Genomic DNA, 23,151 nt, shown 5'->3' with positions numbered 1-23,151 from the left:
AACCAGTGAGGAATGGAGTTCTGCCAATAAGTAGGAGAGTGAACTTGGAACCAGATTCTGTAGCCCAGTCAGTCTTAAGATGACCTCAACTCCAGCCAATAGCTTGACTGCAACCTCACGAGAGATCCAGAAGCAAAAGCATTTACTAAGCTGTTCTCAGATTCCTGAGCCTCAGAAACTGTGAGATCACAAGTGTTTGTTGTTTTAACTTGCCAAGTTTAGGGTTAATTTTATACAACAATAGATAACTTGTACATCACTAAGAAGTAACTTGCACAGTGTCTGGCATTGGCTAGAAGCCTAATAAATATTTGTTGAGTGAATGAATTAAAATGAATAAATGAAAAGTTTTTTTTTTTAAAGGTTTTACTTTTCTTTTCTTTTTTTAAAATTTATTTATAGTTGTATTGGGTCTTCGTTTCTGTGCGAGGGCTTTCTCCAGTTGCGGCGAGCGGGGGCCACTCTTCATCGCGGTGTGTGGGCCTTCTCACTATCACGGCCTCTCTTGTTGCGGAGCACAGGGTCCAGACGCACAGGCTCAGTAATTATGGCTCACGGGCCCAGTTGCTCCGCGGCATGTGGGATCTTCCCAGATCAGGGCTCGAACCCGTGTCCCCTGCATTGGCAGGCAGACTCTCAACCACTGCGCCACCAGGGAAGCCCCGAAAAGTTTAATTTATGTCCTTCCATATCATTCCATATTTTTTTATAACCTTTTAAAAACTAGCTTCACAGAAGAGTGTTTCTGGGAGAGGATCTCTTTAATTATTAAAAGTTCTGTCATGCAACAAATATTTATTGCTGTTATTATTTGTCAATGAACCACTCTTCCACTGTGAAATACTTGTGAGCCCATTTGAGCATCTGCCAAGCTTTCATAAGGAAGTAGTTATGGAAGCTCTCTCTGTTTAAAGAAGTTAAAAACCATATTTGGGGTTAGGTAGACACAACTGACCAAGAAAAGTGAAGGATTAGTGGAAGGACAGAAGTTATCTCTACACTGACATACTCAAGGTATTCATAGGTGAGAATGAGACCAAACACTGAACTGAGGGATATAAATAGTGCAAGACATTCAACAGTGAATGTGAACAGTGTGGGGGAATGTGGCTCTCTCGTTCTCTCTGTGGTGTGATGTGTGACTGGAGCTGGCTTTTGGGTCAGATAATCTGGCTCAGAATCTCCCCTCTTTCACTTATGAACTGTGAGAACTTAAGGAACCCATTTAATCCTTTGAAGCCTCTTTTTCTTCATCTACACATTAAGCAAGCAAATAGTATGATATAGGATTTTTAAACAGATAAGGCCTGTAAAAGGTTTAGGCTACTCCCTGGCTAAATTTTTGAAGTAAAGCACTTCAAAAATTGTTAGTTCCTTTTCTTAAGATGAGTTGTCATGTTTCCTACATGATTAGACCACTTTCCTGCTCACGTGAACCTCCCTGTCAGTACCCACGTGCAATATGTTAAGATTGTCTGAAAATCTGGAGTCAAGGAGAATAATTAGAACATGGTTGGACTTCTCTGCTGCCCTAGGAGGAGCCTGGTAAGAAGAAATAAAGGTAGCATGGACACATTTACAGTCTTTAAGGCTGGACTCTGGAGAAGATGCTGAACACTCATGCTACTGTTCTTTCTATTCCATGTGGCTTTCTTTAGGTGTGGTTCTAACTTTTGACTGGTCTTTCAAAGAGACAAAATGCATTTAGAGGCTCCTCTTGCACCATTAAGGTAGCCTTGATGGTTGGTCCTGCCTGCATACCTCTAAGCTGCAATTCTGAGGTTTGAGCTACCTGGACCATTGCAGAAGTAGTTCAGCCAGAAGATTTCAAGGTTGTTTAGTGGCAGACAAGTCAAGAAGTGGTTCTCTCACTCATCACTTAGCTGCTTCACCTTGATTTGGCCATACTTGAAATTGTATATCTCTTCATATTCTCTTCTTTTTTCTTTTTATCTTGTTCACCCTTCTCACTTGGCCAGTTTCTTCTTCTACTCTCACCCACCCCCATAATCTCCCTCATTTTTCCCCTCTCTCTTTCCCTTCTATCCACCTCCCACTCACAGTGAGGTAGGAGAGAAGAAAACCAGGAGTGAGGCTGGAGTCATTCTGGTTCCTTTCTTTCCTCTCTTCTCCTTATTCATGCTGTGTGCTTCTGCTGCAGAGGCACTTTGGAATTTGTCAAGCAAGTGAGTTTCTAGGTAGATCCCAGTTATATTTTAGATAGAAATCTAGGGCTGTGTGAGGGTCAATTAAACATATTTAAGACTTTTAGGACAGTGGACAAAATGATCTTTCTCATTTGGCTTACTCCTTGGCTAGAAACACACCATTATTCCTATTCTCAACATTTTAGTATTTTCCTTGAATGGGTCTTCTGACCTTCTGGCTAACAAAACAAAACAAAACAAAACATGAATACGTAAAATTTACCATTCATCAACCAGTTTGAACATATTCCTTTATTATGAGAGTAAAAATATAATGAGCAGAGCCAAGAATATGAAATTATTTATTAGATTTATTAAAATATCTCATTTTTCAAGCCCTTTAGGACACATCTGCAAATAAATATGACCAACAATTAAATGTAACGTTAATTATATTAAACCTACATTTCTATTCTGTTCACTTTTACATTAACATGTGTCTTTCATGTTTGACTTCCATTTGTTTTTGATATTTAGTAAGATAAAACACATCTTTTAATTTTTTTTTTTAGAAGTCCTGGTGGGAGGAATTGGAAGATATAGTCAAGACAATTCTGTAACATGCCCCCTCCTGGGAGTAGAGAAACTCCATTGAGCCTCTCCTTATCTCTATCTCTCCTTGCAACTTATAAAGAAAAATATCCTAGAAGATCTGGGGGGTTCATAGCTTCTTTTTGCTCTAAATCCATTATTTTGGCATAGAAAACAAACATAAATGCATGGCAATTGTAGCAGTGAGAGTTGAGAGAAAATGTGGAAATTATGTATTAGTCAGGATAAGCTAGGTTCTGCAGCTGTAACAAATTAGCACTAAAGTATTAGTGGTTTAACTGAACAAAGGCTTATTTCAGTTGCAGGTTGGCAAGGGGATTCTATGCCATGTACCTACTCATAGGCCCAAGATGATGGAGGCTCTACCATCTATAATCTTGAATTAATGGCATCCTCTGTGGCCATAGCAGGGGAACAGAGTACTGGAAGTTCTCATGACCAGAAGTAACGTGTAATCTTTCTTCTTATATCCTGTTGACCAGAGCTAGTCACCTGGCCAAGCATAACTACAAGGAATGTGGGAAATATAGTCTTCTATTTGTTTGGAAGGGAGAGGAAAGCCAGATATTGGTGAGTGCCAGTGATGTGCCACATTACATAATTCAATCCCTTCAAGAAAACCAAGGACTAGAAGGGGCTTTGTCCTAGGTCACAAAATAAGCTAGTGGCAGAGTCAATACTAGAACTTAGCTCTTTTGATACCAAGTATTATTTCTGCTGTTATTTTGACAGTAATTAACTCTTTCCTCTGTGGGAATTAATGGCACAAGAATATTGCAGAGCTACAGAACACGTAGAATAAATCGTCAAGTGTGAATGAAGAATGATGACCTTGCTGTGATTTTAAATTATCTTTTTCTATCCTACCTCAGGAAAAGTTTATTTTCTGGTTGTGGCTTAGAGGATTTCCAGGCCATATCTTCTAGTACCATGATGAAGGGAGTTTTCCCTCTCTTACTCAAGCAAATGGGAATTTTTTACACTAGAAGTAGTAACGATATCCTGCATGTATTGATACTTAGACACAAACTTCACAAATCATTTTCAAGTATCTTTTCTCATGTGCTTTACACATAATGTACCAGAAATAAGGAAGCTGGGTGTCACTGACTTAATTTTACATATACCCAGGGCAATGACATGATATGTCCAAGCTCATATAACCCGTTAATGGTGACCTTGGGACTAAAATTCAAAGCTTTGATTTTCAAAACCAGTACTAGAGCACAAGCTAGTTTGCTTCCATCTTTTTCCTGGCATTGTGGATTTCCTGGTGTGACAGAAATAATTAGGTTACTTTCTCCAAGCTTCAACAGCTTTTCAGTGGCAGAATGAGGAACCTAATTTGACTCTTAATCTAGGATGCTTTTGCTAGATTCTTATGTTGAGAAAAATACAACACACATTGACATCTGGAAGGTGTTACATTGAGCCTCAACTTAAAACTCCAGTGCTCTTTTGAAATACAAAAAAATTTTTGGTCCTTTTGGTTTCCTTAGTTAGGAATAATAATTATAACTAAGACATGGGTTTAAAAGAGTGCCTCTTATATTGCGTGTGCTATATGCATGTTTGCTCTTACTATTACTCAATATTCTGGAATAATCAAGAACAGAGGAGGAAAATGAAACAAAAGGAGTAAATCCAGCTCTACAAATTCTCTTTCTATATCTACTTTCTATTCCTGAGAAGCCATCAGAGTACTGATAGACAATATATGTAATACACAGAAACTTTGCACAACTGATACATCTCCTTGGGTTAGTGAGGTTGCTTTCAGTTGCCACTAACAGAACCTGAGTAGAAGCTGGCTTGATCAAAAAAAGAATGTATTGCTTCAGGCAGTGGAAAAGAACAGGGAAGAGCTAAATGTGTAAAGACGCCCCTAGGAAATTATTTTTTTATCTTTTGGCTCTGCTTTTCTTTGTGTTGGCTTCATTCTCAAGTAGATTCTCTTCAAGTGACAGCAAAGATGGTTACTCGTACCTCAAAGATTATAGCTTCATAGTTTAGGGTTTTTTCTCAGTAGTTGCATCAAACATTTCAGGGTTAATGTCCATAGGTCTTGATTGGGTCACATGCCCAGCCTTGGAAACATCACCATCATTTTGATTGGTCAGGCCTCAGTTACCTGCCAACTGCTGGACCCAATGGGTGGAGTCAGCTCTATTTAAACCTTAAGGACTGAGAATACAGAAAGGGGGTGGTATCTTAACAGAAAATCAAGCTTCTATTACATAAAGAGGGATTGGATGCTGGGCAGAGAAAAATTACAGATATCTATTCTAGTACTCAACTATATCCTCGAGTACTCAACAAATGCAGGAGAGAAAATAGATTATTATAGGCAAGGGTGTTATTTTATGTTGAAAACAAAGAGAGTTATGATGTTGAGAACAGGTGGAAAAATCTGATAGATGAAATTGGATCTCAAGTTACCTTCCTCTCTTTAACACTACTTATTCCCAGAGCTTTGCACACGTAATAGAGGTAAATAACATCTTTTACATTTTCACTTCTTATAGAAAAATGTACTGGGGGGAAGGTGTATAGGCCATAAAACAAGATTTTAAAACCTTGTAAGTGATCAGTTTTCTCCAAGTAAATAAACATGGAGATGTTGGTCTATTCTTTAGATAAGATCACTTTTCAATCCCCAGTAAATCCCTGTTATTCAAATGGATTTACCTTTGCTTAATTTGTAAGCAGTGCTGGTCCCAAGCACAACTGCATTCAGAAGAGGAACCTTGTTTCTGATATTCTAATTTTCTATAGATGCCAATTACTGTTTCCTCAAGCCTGGAGTGCAGTTATGGGACAGCCACTTCCTTCTTCAAATCACATCCGTTTATCTGTGTGGGCGAAGTCCATCATTTTCATCCATTTATCATATCTGGTCCATCATTTTCATCCATTCATCATATCCATTTACCATATCAACCATCATATATAAAATATTCCCTAAATACCAATTAAATTCACGCAGATCCATCAACAGATTATGATTGTAAATAAACCCTGCCAACTGATATTTGTATAGCACATTCCTGCTTCCTAAGTTCTTGCATGTAAACCATCTCACCTGATCGTCATGGGAACTTCGGAAGTCAGGCGAGGCAGATAAGAATATTATTATTCTCCTATCAAAAATGATGAAGCAGAGATGGAGCTATCTACTCAAACTGATAACTAATGTGAGTTTTTGGAGTCCAGACCTCAGGTTTTTCCAACTACATCCTGTTATGTGAGTTTGGGTGAGGGCTGTAGTGTAGGCTAGAATGTAAGAGGAAAAACTCAGGAATGAATGAACAAGCATTTGAATACTGACTGCTGATTGTTAGTTGTATGACCTTGGGCAAATTTCTTAATCATTTAACCTCAAATTACTCAACTGTATTGTTTTAATCATTCCGTACCTCATAGGAATCTTGTGATGATTAAATGAAATAATTCATGGACAATGCTTAGCAAAAGCTCTGTATGTAGACCGTGCTTCAGTAGTCTAGATATTGTTGTTATCATATATCTCTAAGTGTATATTTAACCTGCATGCACAAAGAGAAATAAAGAACTGAATCATTCATCTGGATTGTTCCATGCTTCTGCCTCTGTTAACTGCATTTTTCAGGTATGAGTAAAATGTGAGAGTGAATTGCCTGAATCAGTCTTCTACCTCACTATGCTTGCGTCTAATTGCTTGATCTATTTTTTTAATTTACTTTTATTTTTTGAATACAGCAGGTTCTTATTAGTTATCTATTTTACACATATTAGTGTATATATGTCAATCCCAACGATCTATTTTTTTTTTCCTTTCTGATCATCCACCATAAAGCCAAGTATATATTATTTGTACTCAAAAGATTATAAGGCTAATACTATTTTGCATATTCTAGGAGATAAGTGTAAACTCTGCAATATGATTAAACAATTAAGTTTAGACATATAAATATCACCACCACCTATTGAAGTCTTTTTTTTTTTAGACTAAATAAGTCTCAAAGAAAGTATTTCTTCCATTTTACTTTGTTTTGAACTTTTGCCAATTCAGCCTGCATTATAGATTTTCTTAGTGTTTGTTTTATAAAAAGTAAACCGATTATTTCCACACAGCCCCAACATGGTTCTTCTATAACACTGACTTTGCATATAATAACCAAAACATCCATTTCTTTTGAACAGACCCTCATCAGCAGGTGATTTTGTAGAGTAAAGGCAAATGGAAATAGAAAGCATGTTCCTGAGAAAGGGCAGGCTTTCCTGTTGGTCTTGAGGGTTTCTTTCATCTCAGTGTGTCAGAATTGATGCTCAGCGATAGGGAGAAGTGGCCCATGGGCAGATCCAAATCCCTGCCAAGAGGAGCTTGCGGTCTAATGGTAGAGACAGAGAGCCGGAAATGAAAGACGGTAACTGAAGGATGGAGGCTGTGAGCACGTGTACGGGGAGCACCTAGTACAGATTTGGTGTGGGGGTTTCTCAGAAATGATGACATCCAGGGAGAGGGCTGATGGATGATTGTGAATTAGCCATGCAGGGTTTGGTGTGGGGAGAGAGGAGGCAACTATTCCAGGCCAAGGGAAGAGCAGATGCAAGGATGGTAAGGAGTGAGCAAACTTAGCTGGATTGTGGAGCACAGAATTTAAGGAGAAACCTGGCAGGAGAGAAGGCAGAAGAAAGGGTAGGGATGAGAATGGGGAGAGAGCGTACCAATGGAAACTTCTCCCATTCCTACACTCAACTCCATGAAAGGGGAAATGACCTCCGCTGTCCCATTCTGTCCTAGAGGAAAGATGATTGCCTTTAAAACCTAGACTTTCTGGATATTGAAGGAAAATAACAATGCCTGAGCACTACTATATACCTGGCACAGTTTTAGTTACTTTATATTGATTTAAACAATCCTGTGGTATAGGCACTATTGTTCTACCCATTTTATAGATGAGGATATTGAGGCAAGGAGAGTGAAATGATCTGCCCAATGAACTCAGCTGATGCCATCTCTGGACTGAAACCCAGGGAGCTTGGCTCCAGGGAATATCCCTTCCACAAGGAGTGCTTGTAGCAGTGAGGTGTCCCATGAGCTGATTCAGTAATGCCTGTAGAGCTTCCAACAGTGCCATAGCAACTATAGAAAACTCTCCTGAAATTAATATATTAATATAAGACATTTACTCTTTTGTTTTTAAAATTTTGGGGCAAGACAATGTTTTAATAAAATGTGCTTATGAAAATAAAGATGTCCTTAAGCTCAACTTATAACTACTATTGCAAGTTATGGAGGTTTACCATGAAAGAACTTCCAGACACCTTTTATCTTTACTTTTGCTTTTTCTTTTTTTTTTTTTTTTTTTTGCAGAGAAAGCCTGAGATTTATTCTGAATGCCCAGTTCTGCCAGACATGTCTTATGTACAGAGTAAACTCTTGAGAACAGTCAACTGCAGATGATAATGCTTAAGAAGCATGATCACAGACGGCACCTAAAAATATCCCACCGCCTTTATTTAGGTCGAATCTCATATTCATAGCATTCCTTCAAAGTTACTGTGAACAGCTTAACCGTCTGTGGTCATCACACAGAATTCTTCTACCCCACCATGGACCTCTTTCTCCCTCTCAGGCGCACCTCAGCTAATTTTTTAAGCACTGGCCTGGCCTTTTTGGAGGCGGCGGAGTAGCTCTTCAGAAAGGCTTCAAACACAGTCTCGGTGTTGGGATGGGTACTAAGGAAGGCTTTCTCTAGCACGTACAGGTCAACTCCCTTGTCTTCCGGAAGTGCTGAAACGAAACTCAGCCCGAAGTCTATGAGCACGATGTTCAGCTGTTCCAGGGGAGGTTTCAGGAGCATGTTGGACGTGGTGAGATCACCATGAATGAGGTCTTCATCGTGCATTCGAGCCAAAACCTGTCCGATTGTCTCGGCTAAGGCAAAGAGACTCTGGGGAGATTTTTCAGTCTCCATAGTGGATTTGATATAATCTCGAACAGTCACTGAGCCTTCGATTTCTTCCATGAATAAGCAGTTGGAAGCATGGTCCACAAAAAAGACAACTGGGGCACATATTCCTGCGCGGCGGCAGCGGAGCAGCGCCCGGGCCTCCTGCACCGTCCGTCGCCGGCCGAGCCGCGCCTCCAGCGCCGGGTGTCGGTAGCCCTTGGGGAAGCGGTACTTCACCACGGCCGCGCGGCCCTGAAAGCGGCCGCGGAACACTCGCGCCTCGGCACCCTGCTTCACCAGCTCTAGGCCGTTTAAGAAGCGTCTGCTCCGCTCCCGGGCCGCTACCAGTGCTTCGGCCGCAGGCGCCAGCCCCTCGTTCAGTTCACTCGCAGCGGGGCCTACCTCCGCCATGTTTGCGCCTCCGCCTACTTTTGCTTTTTCTTTAACATGAGTAATGAAACTAGACAGGTCACTGTCCGTTAAAGTCAGTAACACTTCCTGGTTTCCAGGAGGTGACAATGATGACTTTTCTTTGCGTTTTCAGTGCTGCTACACTTTGTTGAACTTCAAGGACTAGGTTTTGTTATGACTTATTCAGGATTTTATTTTACTTTGTAATTTTTTAAAGCAAAATTTCTCTTTTTTGTAGGTGGTGTGACATTCTTTTGTCCCCAAATGAAAATGCAGGCTCCAACCATCCCTGAAATGCCTTTTTGAGTGTCTCTTTCAGAAGCTCATACACTAGGATGTTGAAGGTGCAATATGGCTTTTGATGCACGTGTAGTAGCATAAAGTGAAATTCTAGAGAATACACTACATTTTCAAGAAAAAAAGTTAAAGAGGTGAGGCAGATTAAATAAAAAGAAGCTTATTTTAAACTGTGATGCCTTTATCCAGGGAGTTTGTTACTGACCTTCTACCCGACAACCTCCGAATTAACATTGCCTTGTTAACATTTCCAGTGCATGCATAACTTCTGACTAAACTCTACTTTCCATTGGGAAAAAGTCATGCTTGTTAATTGTTTTCAAGTTTGGCAGATTTACTCTAAGAATACTGGCCAAAATCAGGTTCAAAAACAAAAACATCATGTAATATTTATATTATCAGAAAAAATGTTTTTATGAAAAATATTTTAGGAACATCTATAGTTCTTGGAATAGTTTTTTTTTTTTTTTGTATTGTTTAATTTTTTGTCCCTGTCAACTAATGTTTGCCATATTAGATCAGGTCATTTGAGCTTTACATCTTATTTCCACTGTCCTTCCAGGACATATGAGCATGGGCAAACACTTTTTAATTATCCTGATCAAGGGTGGGGGACATATTTTTGCTGATCCCACTTGTAATCAACTGTGATCTTCTAGAAGCAGGTGAATTGATTGCTTTTATCTTCCCCAACTAGTCAGAAGAGTGGGTCATACATTATTCTGGCCTTTTGAAAAATGCAACTCAGTGATTGATTTTATGACTGCCTGTAGCATCAAATTCCTCAGAATGAATTCTACCAGGTGAAGAAGTATTTCCTATAACTTGCTTTAAATTTCCTTAACATTAACTTCTCCGAGTGGCTCAGTCTCTTATGGGACAATGTAATAAGGATCTATCAGTTTCACTGCCCAGTACCTATCTTTAATGCCTAAGTAAATCTCTTTTTTTCCAGCCCTGACTTAGTAATTTTAACTTTTGAAATCTCTCGTCATGAGTGTATCTACACTACTCGATTTCTTGCCCTGCTCTGGAGCTGTGCAATCTCTGAACTACATTCTTTAAGGTGAGAAAGTGAAAAATGGAGACAATAATGCAGATGAACATGGATTATTCTCCTCTATAATGCTATGGTACTATGCTCGCTCTTATTTTTTTATCTTCTTGATTTCTCTGAACAAAAAAAAGGAAAATTCATGGAAGACAATGGAAAGTTGCTTTGAAAAGTTTTTATCTAGTTCATATTCACATACAGTGCAATGTTCCCTTTTACAGCATTATACAGTTGGGGATTTTTTATCCTTTAGAAAATGACCTAAAGGGGCTTTGACATTAATTGTTCTAATTTTGACATCCCCTGGGGGTGGGGTGAAGCCTTCTTTTTATTTAATAGAATAGACATCTATTTCATTAAATAAATGGAGATCTCAAGCATTAGTTACTAATGAAATCAAATTATATATAAAATGTCCAACTATACAAACACCACATTTTTCTCTAGATTTTTGCCAAGATATACCTCATCTCCATCTGCACCCCAAAATAATATTATTTCTAGTGTCTTTCTTAGTTATGGAATGTCACTGTCAATTTGGACTTATTTGGTGACAAAACTTGTGTAAGATTTTCAAACCTTAAGTGAAAAAATTATATTTTAACAAAACATATTTTGTGATTTATTTATTGAGATGTATGTGAGAGAGATATGATGCTTTGTGCTTGTGGAGTAAATTGGCTTTGGAATTGTATATTTAAATTGTGGAGGCAGGACTCAGAAGGACCAAAAAAAGAAAAAAAAGACACATCAAATTGGGGTACACACTGAGGCAAGGATGATTTTAATTTTGTTTAATTATGGTGTTTCCATGAAGAGGAGATGATAGAGGAGGGAGAGAAAAAGAGGACGGGAGAGGCCACGTGGTGGGGGGTATGACAAATTAGGAATGCCTCTGCAGTGATTTTTTTTTGCCCTTTTTCTCATGTTCTTCCCTCTCTCCCTCCTTCCCTTCCTTCCTCTCTCTCTTTCTCCATATCTTCTCTCTCTTTTACTTCCATCAAAGATTATCGAGCACCTACCATGTGTAAAGACAGAAATAGTCTCTGAACTCAGAGCAAGAAACATGCAATCAAAAAGCAATTGCATGAAGTGCCTTAGAAGTCATTGTATAGGAACCAGCGGAGCGTGGGTAAAGAGCCCACGTCTTTGTTGAGGGGGCTGTGAAGATTTCCTGTGGGAAACCATGTTCAAACTGATGCATGAGGGATGGGTGGAACTCAGCCAGGAGAAGAAGGAGTTAGGAAGAGAAAAAGTCATCCATAAAGCAAACAGAGCTTGTGGCAGACAAGCTGAAGGAAGTCCAGGAGGGCAGGAGGGGTGGAGGGCTGGAGGGCAGGGGAGGGGTGGAAGGTTGAAGGGCAGGATTCTAGGGAAGAGTTCACTAGTGAGGACATCAGGGCTTGGAGTGCCAGTTATTGCTTTGAAAACACAACTAAGGACAGTATTTGATGTTCTTTTCCCTAAATCTAGTAAAGATTAGATAGAGTTGAAATCATTACAATAAAATACTTTGAAATAGCTTTAGAACTTCAAAAAAGAGGACCATTAGAAATTCAAGAATGCACCAAACCTCCACATCCCTGGATCCTCCTCCCTATATGGGGACCAGAATATGGGATATGGGCAGCCCTGGGGAACTAGCTGGGTATAATGGCGGTTACTGTATCTGTAAACTGGCAGAGGCTCACCTGGTGTGGAGAGATTTTTTTCTTTAAGGGTACTCCTTTCAGCATCAGGCACATACAACTTAGAGATACCATAGAAAACTCCTTTCCTGATATGTAGTACTATTATTTTTTAAGGATTTTTTTTGATGTGGATCATTACTAAAGTCTTTATTGAATTTGTTACAATATTGCTTCTGTTTTACATTTTGGGGTTTTTTTGGCCACAAGGCATGTGGGATCTTAGCTCCCTGATTGAACCTACCCACCCTGCAATGGAAGACGAAGTCTTAACCACTGGACTGCCAGGGAAGTCCCAGATATGTAGTACTTTTAATACTAGCTCTCAAAACTTTTTTTTTTTTAGTCAAAACCATGAAAATCATAAAAATTAAACAACGTTTTAGCTTTCCCATTGCAGGGGGAGGATCACTGTTGACAATGAGTGGAAATTAAAGGTCAGAGTCAAGATCCCCCTGGCCATCCTCCCACTGGTACAGAAAAATAATTGCAGGGCTCTGACTGCACCTGAAGACAAAAGCCCCAGGGCCCCTCCATTCATCTCTCCATGTCTCCATGACTGACAGGAGACCAAGGGACATTCAGCTTCAAGTTGAGAAGAAAATTTGCTAGAATAGGGCTCCTTGGAGCCCAGCATATTTCTGCCTCATGGAGTCATGATTTACTGGACATCAAGAAGGCAATTTGAGCCCACATCCTTCTTCCAAATATTCTTGATGAATGAGTTTAACATCTCAGTTTACTAGTCTATCTGCTTATATATCTTATATGATCCCCTAATTTTATTTTTGTTTGGCCTAACAAAGGCAAGTGGTCAGGAGAGATATCTAAGATATAGGTGCTCTTTTGCAAATGTAAGAAAGTATTCTGAAGCTTGGTTGGGGAGTCAGTGTAGGGTCCTAGACCATCATTCAGTTTCTGGCCTTAATATTCTTTTATACCAGAAAAAATAAAAGTTGAAGCAGAAGTTATATGCCAATGCATTACAGAGCCATGACTCACCCACGTTCTCACAGAGGCAGGGAAATGCTTTGGGTGCAGAGACAAACAGCATGGAACCAGTGTCTTCATGCTTTAGGTTGATATGTTGCTTAAACATTTGAAACCGTGTTTTCCTCAAGGGATATATAGGACAAAACTCTTTTGCTTAGACATATTTTAACACAGTTTGTATTAATAATTAAATTTTTAACTTAAAAGAGATTCTAAACTGAAATTGTTTTATTAAAATACTATCTATTTATCTATCTGTCTATCTATCATCTATATTTGGGGGAGAAGGAGAATAGGGGTCAGGATAATGTGTGTGCTAATTCAGATTCAAAGAGGCCAATTTGATATTTTGAGAGGCTATCTCCAACTTCACGTGACACCACTAACTGAATAGCCACATTTGTGGAATCCCCTTGTGCAGGCAAAGTGCTTGTCAGGCAGGGATATCACCATGTCCCCTGGATCCTGGAACACTCCCCAGAACCCTTTCCTGAGTTTTCTACAAAGAAGGGACTCAAAACACACTTGTTGAACTGAATTAAATAACGGAGCAGCACAGCTGGTAGCATCTAAGGATGCTGAAACACTCAACTCCAGGGTCCATGCCTGAACCCTGATACTACTAATTTCTTTCCTGCCTATTTCCTGTTCCAGATGGAAGAATATCCATAACTGGGGTAGTCAACTCAAAATAGCAATGATGACGACAATAGTGTAGTAACGACCTAGACTGAGCACTTACTGTGCATCAGAGACTGTGCCAAGCACTGATTTTCTGTGATCCTTACAGCAGCTGGAGGAGGTATGTTGTTATTATTATTTCTGTTTTACAACCAAGGGAGCTCAGGCTTAGAGAGGAACTGCTCAATTTCATAGGACTAGGAAAGGGTGGAGCCAGAAGTCCAAGTTGGTTACTATTGTCTGATTCTTGATACTGTGCTGTTAATCATTATCCAAACTCAGCAGGCTGGACCTTAAAGCCCAGAAGGTTCTAGAAAATCTAGATAGATTTTCCTGGGCCCTAGCACATCCAAAGCAAATTTAGAGTGGGAGACCTCCTCTTGGGGCCGATTCTTTCCTTCTTTCCTTTGTCTTTCCTTTCTTTTTCTCACAACTCTATTAAGCTGTGCCAGGAACTGCAAGACACTTGTGTCGGTGTGGGAGAGCGGAACGAGAAAGACCCTGCTCATTCTGACCCTCTGCCCTCTTCCTGTTCTTCCCACAGGACTGATGGGCTAAACAGTCTTAATACCTGGCTGTCACCATCCCTTTGGAAGACTCCAGCAGACCCACATGTCCTACAGTTCAACTTTTCAAACCTACCTCTTTGTAATTCCTAAGTAGAATTCTGAGCTCTGTTGTCATATTTCAGTTTTACAGTTACTCCAAAATATTTTGATCCAAATGTGCCCTTAATGTCGTGCTTTATTAATGCGATATGACTCATATTAGTGACTGCTTGCTTTTGAGCCATATGCCCTGAATAACTTATCGGGTTTCATTGTTTACCCTTAGTTTAAAAAAAATTCCATATGCTCTGACCTTATGACACCTAAACCCCGCTCATGCAGTTAAAACAGGAAAACTATACTTATCTGATATCATGAAGGTAAATCAGCTGGTAGAAACACTCAAATGTTTCCTTTTCCACTGGTGTGAGGGCACTGTGGGAGTCATAGATTATTAGTCAGGAAAGCATAGGAGAGAATTTTTGTTTGTTTGTTGGTTAATTTCCAGAATAAACCCAATACAAACATACAGCTACAGCGCTCTTATTTTTCATTTTTAACGCATATAATTATGTCATCCTAGAAGAATTGCCCAAAGAAATAGAAAAAAAAATTACCATATGGATTGCTTAATGGCCCTCTCCTGCCTGCCTGTGGAACTGTCTGAGAAAGGAAAATACAGGAGCGTGAGTCAGGCCCTCGGGGTGAGGAGAATTCTCGCTGTGAGCAGTGCCGGGTTAGCCTGGGTGTCTGTGGAGCAGGCTTCGGCAGGCTACCAGAGGGAGGGCATTTCACAATCCAGGACTTACCCCAGCGGATTCTGAGCCAAAAAGACACTGTTGAGGGTCAAGGGCTAGAGCAGAGTGAGAGAATTTATCCTGTGGACCAAAACCTCCGCACTTAAAGACATTTCCTTTCTAGTTTAGGTTTCTTTTTATTTTAGCTGCTGCACATTTTTTTCTCACCAGATTTCACAACGTATGAAATCATTCTGTACCTGAGTGAATTGTTACACAAATTCATCCCTAAAGAATATACTGGCTATACGTGTGTGTGTGTGTGGGGGGGTGGTGGTGGAAGAGATGCTGGTTTTTGTTATAAGATATAATAATAATGAACTTTTACTGAGCACTTTTACCAAGTGATGTGCTAAGACATGCATGAGATATCTCAGGAAATGCTCAGAACCCTAGAGTCTGGGTACTATTACCAAGTTAATTTCAGTTGAGGAAATAGAAGCATGGGAAGGTTAAGTAAGTTGCCTGAGGTCACAGAGCAAGTAAGTCACGAAGGCAAGGCGTGAACCTCTGTAGCTTGATCAAGTTCATGTTCTTAAGAGGGACTCTTTGTTCCTCCAAATGGCCCCAGCTCTTGCCTTGGTGTCCCCCAGGATTTGTTCTGGTTCTCCATATTTGCTAGGGACCTATTGTGTTAACTAATATGTACTTTAAAACTCCAAGAAACACATTGGATTAGAAAACAGTTAGGCAATTTCTTACAAAACTAAACACACTCTTCCCTTATCATCTAGCAATCACACATTCCTTGATATGTATTCATATGACATGAAGATTTATGTACACACAAAACTTTGTACATGGGTGTATATAGCAGCCTTATTCATAATTGGCAAAACTTAGTACTTGTCAAGATGTCCTTCAGTAGGTGAATGGATAAACAAACCTTGGTACAACCAGACAGTGGAATATTATGTGAAAATAAAAAGAAGTGAGCCATGAACAGACATGGAGGAAACTTACATACACTGCATATAATTCCAACTATATGACATTATGGAGAAGGCAAAACTATAGAGACAGTAAAAAGATTAGCTGTTGCCAGAGGCTTCATAGGGAGAGAGGGATGAATAGATAGAACACAGGGGATTTTTAGGACAGTGAAACTATTTCATATGATACCCTAATGGTGGATACATGTCATTATATATTTGCGAAAACCCACAGAATGTACAACACCAAATGAACCCTAATGTAAACCGTGAACTTTAGCTAATAATAATGTATCAGTATTGGATCATCAATTGTAACAAATGTACCACACCAATGCAAGATGGTATTAGGTGGGCAAGGCGGGGAGGGGTGTGAGGGGATATACAGAAACTCAAATTTCCTATAAGTCTAAAATTCCTCCAAAAAAAAGTCTATTGATTTCAAGAAAGGATGTTGGTGAGTTTGGATGGGAGGGGCTGGGAGATAGGACTGGAGGAAGAGTTTTTACCCTTTCCTACCTTTTGCATGTCGATTTAAAATAAATTAAAATTTAAAAACCAGTAAAGGAAAGAATTCTCAACTTTGGGCATGATCCTGAGGCTATGGCTTCAAGTTTTGTTCTTTTTTTTTTTTTTTTTTTTTTTTAGTGTAAAGCAATTCTTTTTTTTTTTTCTTAAATACTGTTTTATTTTTTAATTTATTTTTTTGGCTGTGCTGTGTGGCTTGCGGGATCTCAGTTCCCCAACGAGGGATTGAACTTGGGCCACTGCAGTGAAAGCCTGGAATCCTAACCACTAGGCCACCAGGGAATTCCCAAGTTTGGTCCATTTTAAATGATGGAGTCTTGATCTCCTGTGTTCTTGATGCAATAGAGGAGCCATGCTCAGGAACAACCTATTTGGTCAGAAGGTGGCTGGAGTAGAGCCAAAGGGTGTTAGGTTGGGAATTTCTATAGGTCTTCGTGCTGCCTGCTCTGACCCTGCTCAAATCTGCACATTCATCTCTTCCTCAGAGATTCTTCGGAGAGCCCATTCTGGTGGACCAGTTTGCACCCTGAGCTTGCTGAGATGAGACAATGCTTGGGAGAAAGAAGAGAAAAGAAGAAGGCAAGGGGGAAAAAAGAACAAAGAAGGAGACAAAGGAAGGAAGGAAGAGAAGGAGGGACGGAGGGAGGGAGGGAGGGAAGGAGAATAATTTCGGTGGACCAATCCGAAGGCTGATATAGCTTCCCACTAAAGGTTTGGTCTTGGCAAGTGATGCTGGAGAAAGAAGGAAGGGTGTCTTCAGATTTTCTAGCAAAGAAGGCTGGAATTTTTCCTAATCCCTCTCAACTTCAAACCTTGGAAAGAGCATTAAACCAAAAAGGGGACTAGCTCATGTCTGTCGCCATTTCCTGCATATTCACCACCAGGCCTGGTTGATGCCATTAATCATACAATGTGTCCATCTGTGTGCCTGTCACCTGAGCTGCTCCCTGTGGTCAGAAAAGCAGATGACAGGCAAATGCCAAACTCTTGGTTGTGTGGGTGTTCAGTGGTGACTCTGGGTAGAGAAGTTACTTCTCCCTGCTTACCTTTTAATTTTCATTATTCATTAAATTTTCTAATTTACTCTGCAGAATGAGGCAGTTATGTTTAGAGAGAATGGAATGAACCCAACTCCATTTGGCTTCCTTGCTGAACTGAGGACATGAGAGGTTTTACATATCTCTGGGCAGTTGATATAGTAGAAACACACACACACCAAACCTCATACAATGAATCAAGAATAGGGGTTATCTGAACAAACTAGTTTTCTATATAGTCATTCAAGGAATGTTTGGTTTTATATACAGAATCATCTAGGACAAGCATTTTATTTAGTTGTGTTACACATAAATGACTTAAGACTGGAAATTTCCAGTTCTTACCGACTCCCCATCTTCCAGGGAGGTTATACCCATTAACTCTAATATGTAAGGGAATCTCCCAAGTTATGGAATATTATTTTCAACATGAAATTTTATTTCAATATATGGACCCCCAAAAGCTCCAATAAAGTTGAATTATTGACTCGATGTGATGTTCCCAGAAAACCAGGACTTAACAGCTCCTTCCCAGGCAGTTTTCTGAGAACTGCTTGACTCTTTCTGCTGCTGCTTGAGGCTGGCTTCAGGGTTCCTTTGGGTTCTTTCAGGATGAATCTTTAAATGGCACCTCAGTCTATCCTTAAAAGCAAACTCCAGAAAGGTTTGATTCTATTTCTAGAAGTGAATTAATAATATCAGGAAGGAAACCATACATTCCAACTCTCTACAGTCTCCTTCAGATTTCGAGACTCATTTTGGATAGTGAAGCACCTTCCCTGAGTTTTATTTCATCCATTTTCTTCATCAGAAGAGGTGGACTTGGGCTGTCTACCCCTACCCACTCTTGTTGGGGTTTCTCACCTCCACCCAGTGGGATGAAATCATGAGAGCAATGGGCATGAGTTATGGTCACAAGACAAAGGAAACTAACTGGGCATCGTTCTCAGAGTTGGCTTTGTTCATGCCATCCTCTACTAATGTAGCCTCTAGATCCAGACATGAAGTACTACCAAGGAACGCTTGAACAATGGATTTCTTTCCAAAAGTGAATATTTCACACATTTCCAAAGCTCTCAAGCAACAATAAACCACCATGCATTTACTGAAGGCCTGCTCTGATTCAGTCACCATGCCAAATGCTCTACAAACTTTGTCTACAATCTTACTGGTACTATTATTTCTGTTCCACAGATGAAGATTCTAACACTTAGAGGTGTTATATCATCACCATCATCATCATAAATAGCAATAACGGTGATTTACACTGATGAACTCTTTTTCAGAAACATGGAGAGCCATGTTATTTCCTGAATCCTCAAACAAGTTTGTAAATTAAGGACTGTTAATACCCCCATATCACAGATGAAGAAACTGAGGCTCAGGAAATTAACTGATGTGCCCAAGGTCATAGAATGCATCACATAGAAGTGTAACAGTTAGCTTCCTTCCAAAGCTTTTGACTTTCATTGCTATAATTTCTGGCTATGCAGTGGAGTAAAAATGAACTAAAAATTAATTACAGAAATATTTCATTAAGAAGAAAAGGAAAAAGTTAGGACAAAAGAGAAGAATTAAAAAATCTTGCAACTGGAAACTTAAATTTTAAAGTTTGGAACAATTAAACATTCTTACTAATAAACGTTATACCACATTAAATGCAAATCTCTTCAGTGTCAACAACAGTGACTGCTTTAGTCTTATAGTCAGAGGCCTTTTATCTTTTTTTTCTTTAAAAAAAAAATCTTTTTCCAAAACTTAAAACAACTTTAATATTTGTGAAAGAAAATGTTAAACAATAAAAGGATATCAGAGTTTTGGAGTATTACAATGACTTTTTTTTCTTAAGAATATGACTCATGTACTGCTTTATAATAACACTCAGGAAGTAAAAATCATTTGCATGAACAATAACTTGGGGTTGTAGGGATTGTGTGTAAAGTGAAAGGAGAGATAAATACTTTTAGAGGTGTGATGGTCTTCTCTTAGGTATAATACAATAAAATATAATATTATCCACTAAGGAGAAGAGCAATACTTCCTACTTTGGACCAGGTATTAGCAGGTATGATTCTTGGAGTTTCTATTACCTCACATTCAGAACTAAACACATGCAATTCATCTGACCTATAGAGGAGGGGATGAAAAACAAAAAAAGATCCATTTTATTAAGAAAAGAAAGATATATGAAAATAATGCTTACTTAACAAAGTGTAAAAAAAACTCTTGGTTCATTTTATTTGTTGAGACTGATAAGTTTAAGAGTCTTTCATGGATTTTTATTTGTGCATTTAGAGCACAATGCGCTAAAGCGCAAGAAAAAGCTGCAGGAGAGATGCAGTTGCACAGCGCACCACTCAGAACCAAAGGACTTCAGCCTGCTTACATTTCATGGACTTGAATCAATCTTTCTTCCTCCAGCATCTCCATTTTGCCCCCTCCCTACACACACGTGTGCACAGGCATTGCAGGAGGGAGGGAAGTTTATTCTCCACAAACAATTCGCTCTTTGGCCACTCTTTGAGCGTGTCGACCAGGTTGCCAATTCTGATGTAGACACCTGTCCATTTGGAACAGGAATGAAAACAGCCAATCATTTCCTAGAAACCATCAAACACCCTGTCAGGGAACAACAGCTCTCCATTAACTGCAATCTGGGCAAGACATGAACGGGTCACATCGATAGCCAATTACCAATCCTCTGAGCCATTCGGCTTCCTTCAGCTTGATGAAAGTTCCTGATTCTTTCATTACAATATAGTTTGAGGAGGGTTATCTTTTAATCATGGTGATCATAACCTGCTAAAACTTTAATTTTTGTTGAGCAATTGGGTTTTTAAAACAATGCTAAGCAGAACTTGCAAATAAGGGTATAAGGCCAAGCCATATTTTAAGGTGACTCCCTGAATGACATCTTCATTGTTTAAACAACAACAAAAATGATTTTAACCACATGGCTATTGGATTCTGGAAATTTTGCATAATTTCAAATAGAAGCATGTACATTTTCCTGTGTGTGTGTGTGTGTGTGTGTGTGTGTGTGTGTGTTGGAGGGCTCTTAGCTCTTTATCTTGTTCATTGTCCTTTGTCTTGCAAGACACTGGCTTGGTGTTTCTAAGTATGACATCCTCATGAATCCTGGGTGCAAAATACTTTAGGTTAGTGCTGCCTACGACTTTCAGATGAAATGTCACCATTGAAGTGAAATTTTTGAGAAGGCTGGGTCCCAAGTTTAAGAGCTCCTCCCTGGCAGAGGCTGGAGACTAATGTGGGTTTAATGTTGTTATGAGCCAGGCGGCTGAGCGGGGTAACAATATGAGTCTGTTGGACATGTCTTCTAGGTTGTCACGTTCAATTTGCACATGACCTCTTGGCCAAAAAATGGGAAAGAAGTGGTAGAATGTGGAACTGAAAGCTCATATTATTGCTTTGACAGCTTCACTCATCTAGAAGTAATGCAAAATGCAATTTATATTTATACACTCTGACCTCCTGCGCAGAGAGGGAAAGTATCTAATGATGGGTCGAGGTAGTGGAGGAAGAAACAGATCTGAATACAGCTGGAATTTGTCTACATTTTTGCTTTTCAACCATTCAATTACAGTCAAAAGATAAATGAAACACGAACACTGCACTGGTGAGGTAGTGACACAATTATTTTATAGTGACTGGGTTCTGGCTTTGAGTCTTGGCAAAGGTGGCCTCGCAACATGCCTTATTTCACTGGAGACAGATAATCTGTCTGCTCTCACTGGACAAAGTCCCTCTGCTTGTAGGTGCGTCATTATGCCCATCAGAGAGGAAAAAAGACACCAGCGAGTCAGTGACACTCCGGATTGCATTTGGAAATTCTTGAGAGGGGTTGACACGTTAATCCTATTAACCAAGATAAATCAAGTCAGGCCTGGTGGTAACTGGGGCATTATTCACTTTCGAGTGGAAATAGGCAGTGGGCAGAAAGCACCATTTTCTTTTGTGCATCAGGAAATTTACTGGCTTTTACATGCTCCCAAATAGCTTCCTTCTGAATAGAGTCTGTGAGCTAACTGGGGAGAATGGGGCTATAATTGTCAGGATCCTTAAATATGTCCTGAGGATTTCAGAACAGGGGTTTAAACGAATACCGTTTCTAGGATCTACAGCCTCATAGTCTCTATAAAAGTAGGACACACGGGGAAAAGGATTCTGGCTTTGTCCAGAGATTAAAAGGGACAATAATCTTCACCTTCATAAAGGCAGCAGCTCCTGAACGGCTGATGGCAAACTATCACTTGAAGATGCCCACATCAAAGGTTATACTAGAGACCCACAGATCAACCTTGAGAAAAAAACAAAGAGAAATGGGAGATTGCAATAAACAATGCAGTAGAGTATTCCTAAAATGATTGCTCAAGCAAGCATTTTTGTCTATATTCTTGCTAATTTTTTCTTAATTTTTATTCTTTGGGGGATAAAGAGTCTCCACTGCTTACGTTTTCCTAGATGTATTAAACTTCTCCCCACTATGTCCCACCAGTGCTTTCTGATGCAGAAGACAGAAATACGTTTTCTTCCTTAACTGAACAGAATGGACTTTTATGTGGAGGAATATCAGATAACCCAGACTCTCAAATCAAATCTTTCTACTTTCCCTGTCTTATCACAGTTTATGACACAAACTCTCTACCGCTGCTCCCCCCCCACCCCGCCCCCCGCAAAAAAAAAGGAAATCACTTGCAGATTTCAGCTGGTCAATTTCTGCAGGTTTCTTTTAAGGAACAAAATGTAGCTTGAGTTTTAAAAACATTGTTTCTAAGGTTTTACTAACTTCCCAGTGTAGAAAGAAATTAGCAGAGAGTGTGTGAATTGGAGAGGGAAGGGTGCAGGAAGTCTGGAACTTCAGTCACACAGGCCAGAGTCAGGGCACCTGTCTCTTGGGGTTGCTCTGAGGAGGTAGGGTAGCATGCCTAGGGGTAAGTTAAGAATAGGATGTTTCTGCCTTACAGCTGGATGAGAACAATGTCACAGCCACTCTTCCTTTGTGGGTCTTTGAAGAGGAGTTCTGGGATTGGACATGGGGCCCTAGAGATCAGGGAGGAGACCATCTCCATGAGGACACCGGACACCATCTTCATGAGGGAACTCCCTACTTCCTTGTTTAAACAAATAAACCCAGGACAAAATAATGCACCAGGGAGACAGCTGCCGAGTTTTTGGTTCCCCTTTCCCAGTTACATTTTCCCCCTTACCTTCTTTCCTAACCCCTCTTTCCAACTGGGTGACATCGCAGACATTGATTCTCCTCTGTCACAAATGGAGGAAGACAAATTGAAAAATAGCTGGAGACACCCTGGCTCCCCTCAGCCACCTTGGGGTATTCCAAGGTGACTTCTCTGGGTGGGGGTAGTCAGGTAAGAAGAAATGGGGCAGCTCTTTCTAAATACATAATGGTGGCAAAGAGGGGTGTTCCAGAGATCTGGGGATCAGGGATCCCTCAGAAGGATGTGAAGC

At 39.8% G+C, this 23,151-nt stretch overlaps 1 long non-coding RNA gene and 1 pseudogene across 3 annotated transcripts in view; one reads left to right on the top strand and one right to left on the bottom strand.

The window, feature by feature from the left end:
• The window catches only part of LOC309626427, a 45,310-nt gene extending 22,965 nt beyond the window's left edge, over positions 1-22,345 (top strand). Inside the window, exons 2-5 of one of the 2 annotated variants that reach the window (XR_014243183.1) lie at positions 9,345-9,537; positions 10,359-10,469; positions 13,793-13,940; positions 17,110-22,345. This is a non-coding gene — a long non-coding RNA (uncharacterized lncRNA). The remainder of the gene's footprint in view (positions 1-9,344; positions 9,538-10,358; positions 10,470-13,792; positions 13,941-17,109) is intronic. The other variant, XR_014243184.1, reaches the window with a different exon arrangement.
• LOC309626423 (EKC/KEOPS complex subunit TP53RK pseudogene) lies at positions 8,239-9,117 on the bottom strand (annotated as a pseudogene). The gene has a single exon. The product of its transcript is annotated as an EKC/KEOPS complex subunit TP53RK pseudogene (transcript).
• Positions 22,346-23,151: the final 806 nt, after the last annotated feature.

Source organism: Balaenoptera borealis (assembly GCF_965194805.1).
Source record: "Balaenoptera borealis genome assembly, chromosome: 3".
Taxonomy (NCBI): Eukaryota; Metazoa; Chordata; class Mammalia; order Artiodactyla; family Balaenopteridae; genus Balaenoptera; species Balaenoptera borealis.
The sequence above is the reverse complement of the archived record's forward strand: the minus strand, read 5'-3'. Positions and strand labels throughout refer to the sequence as shown.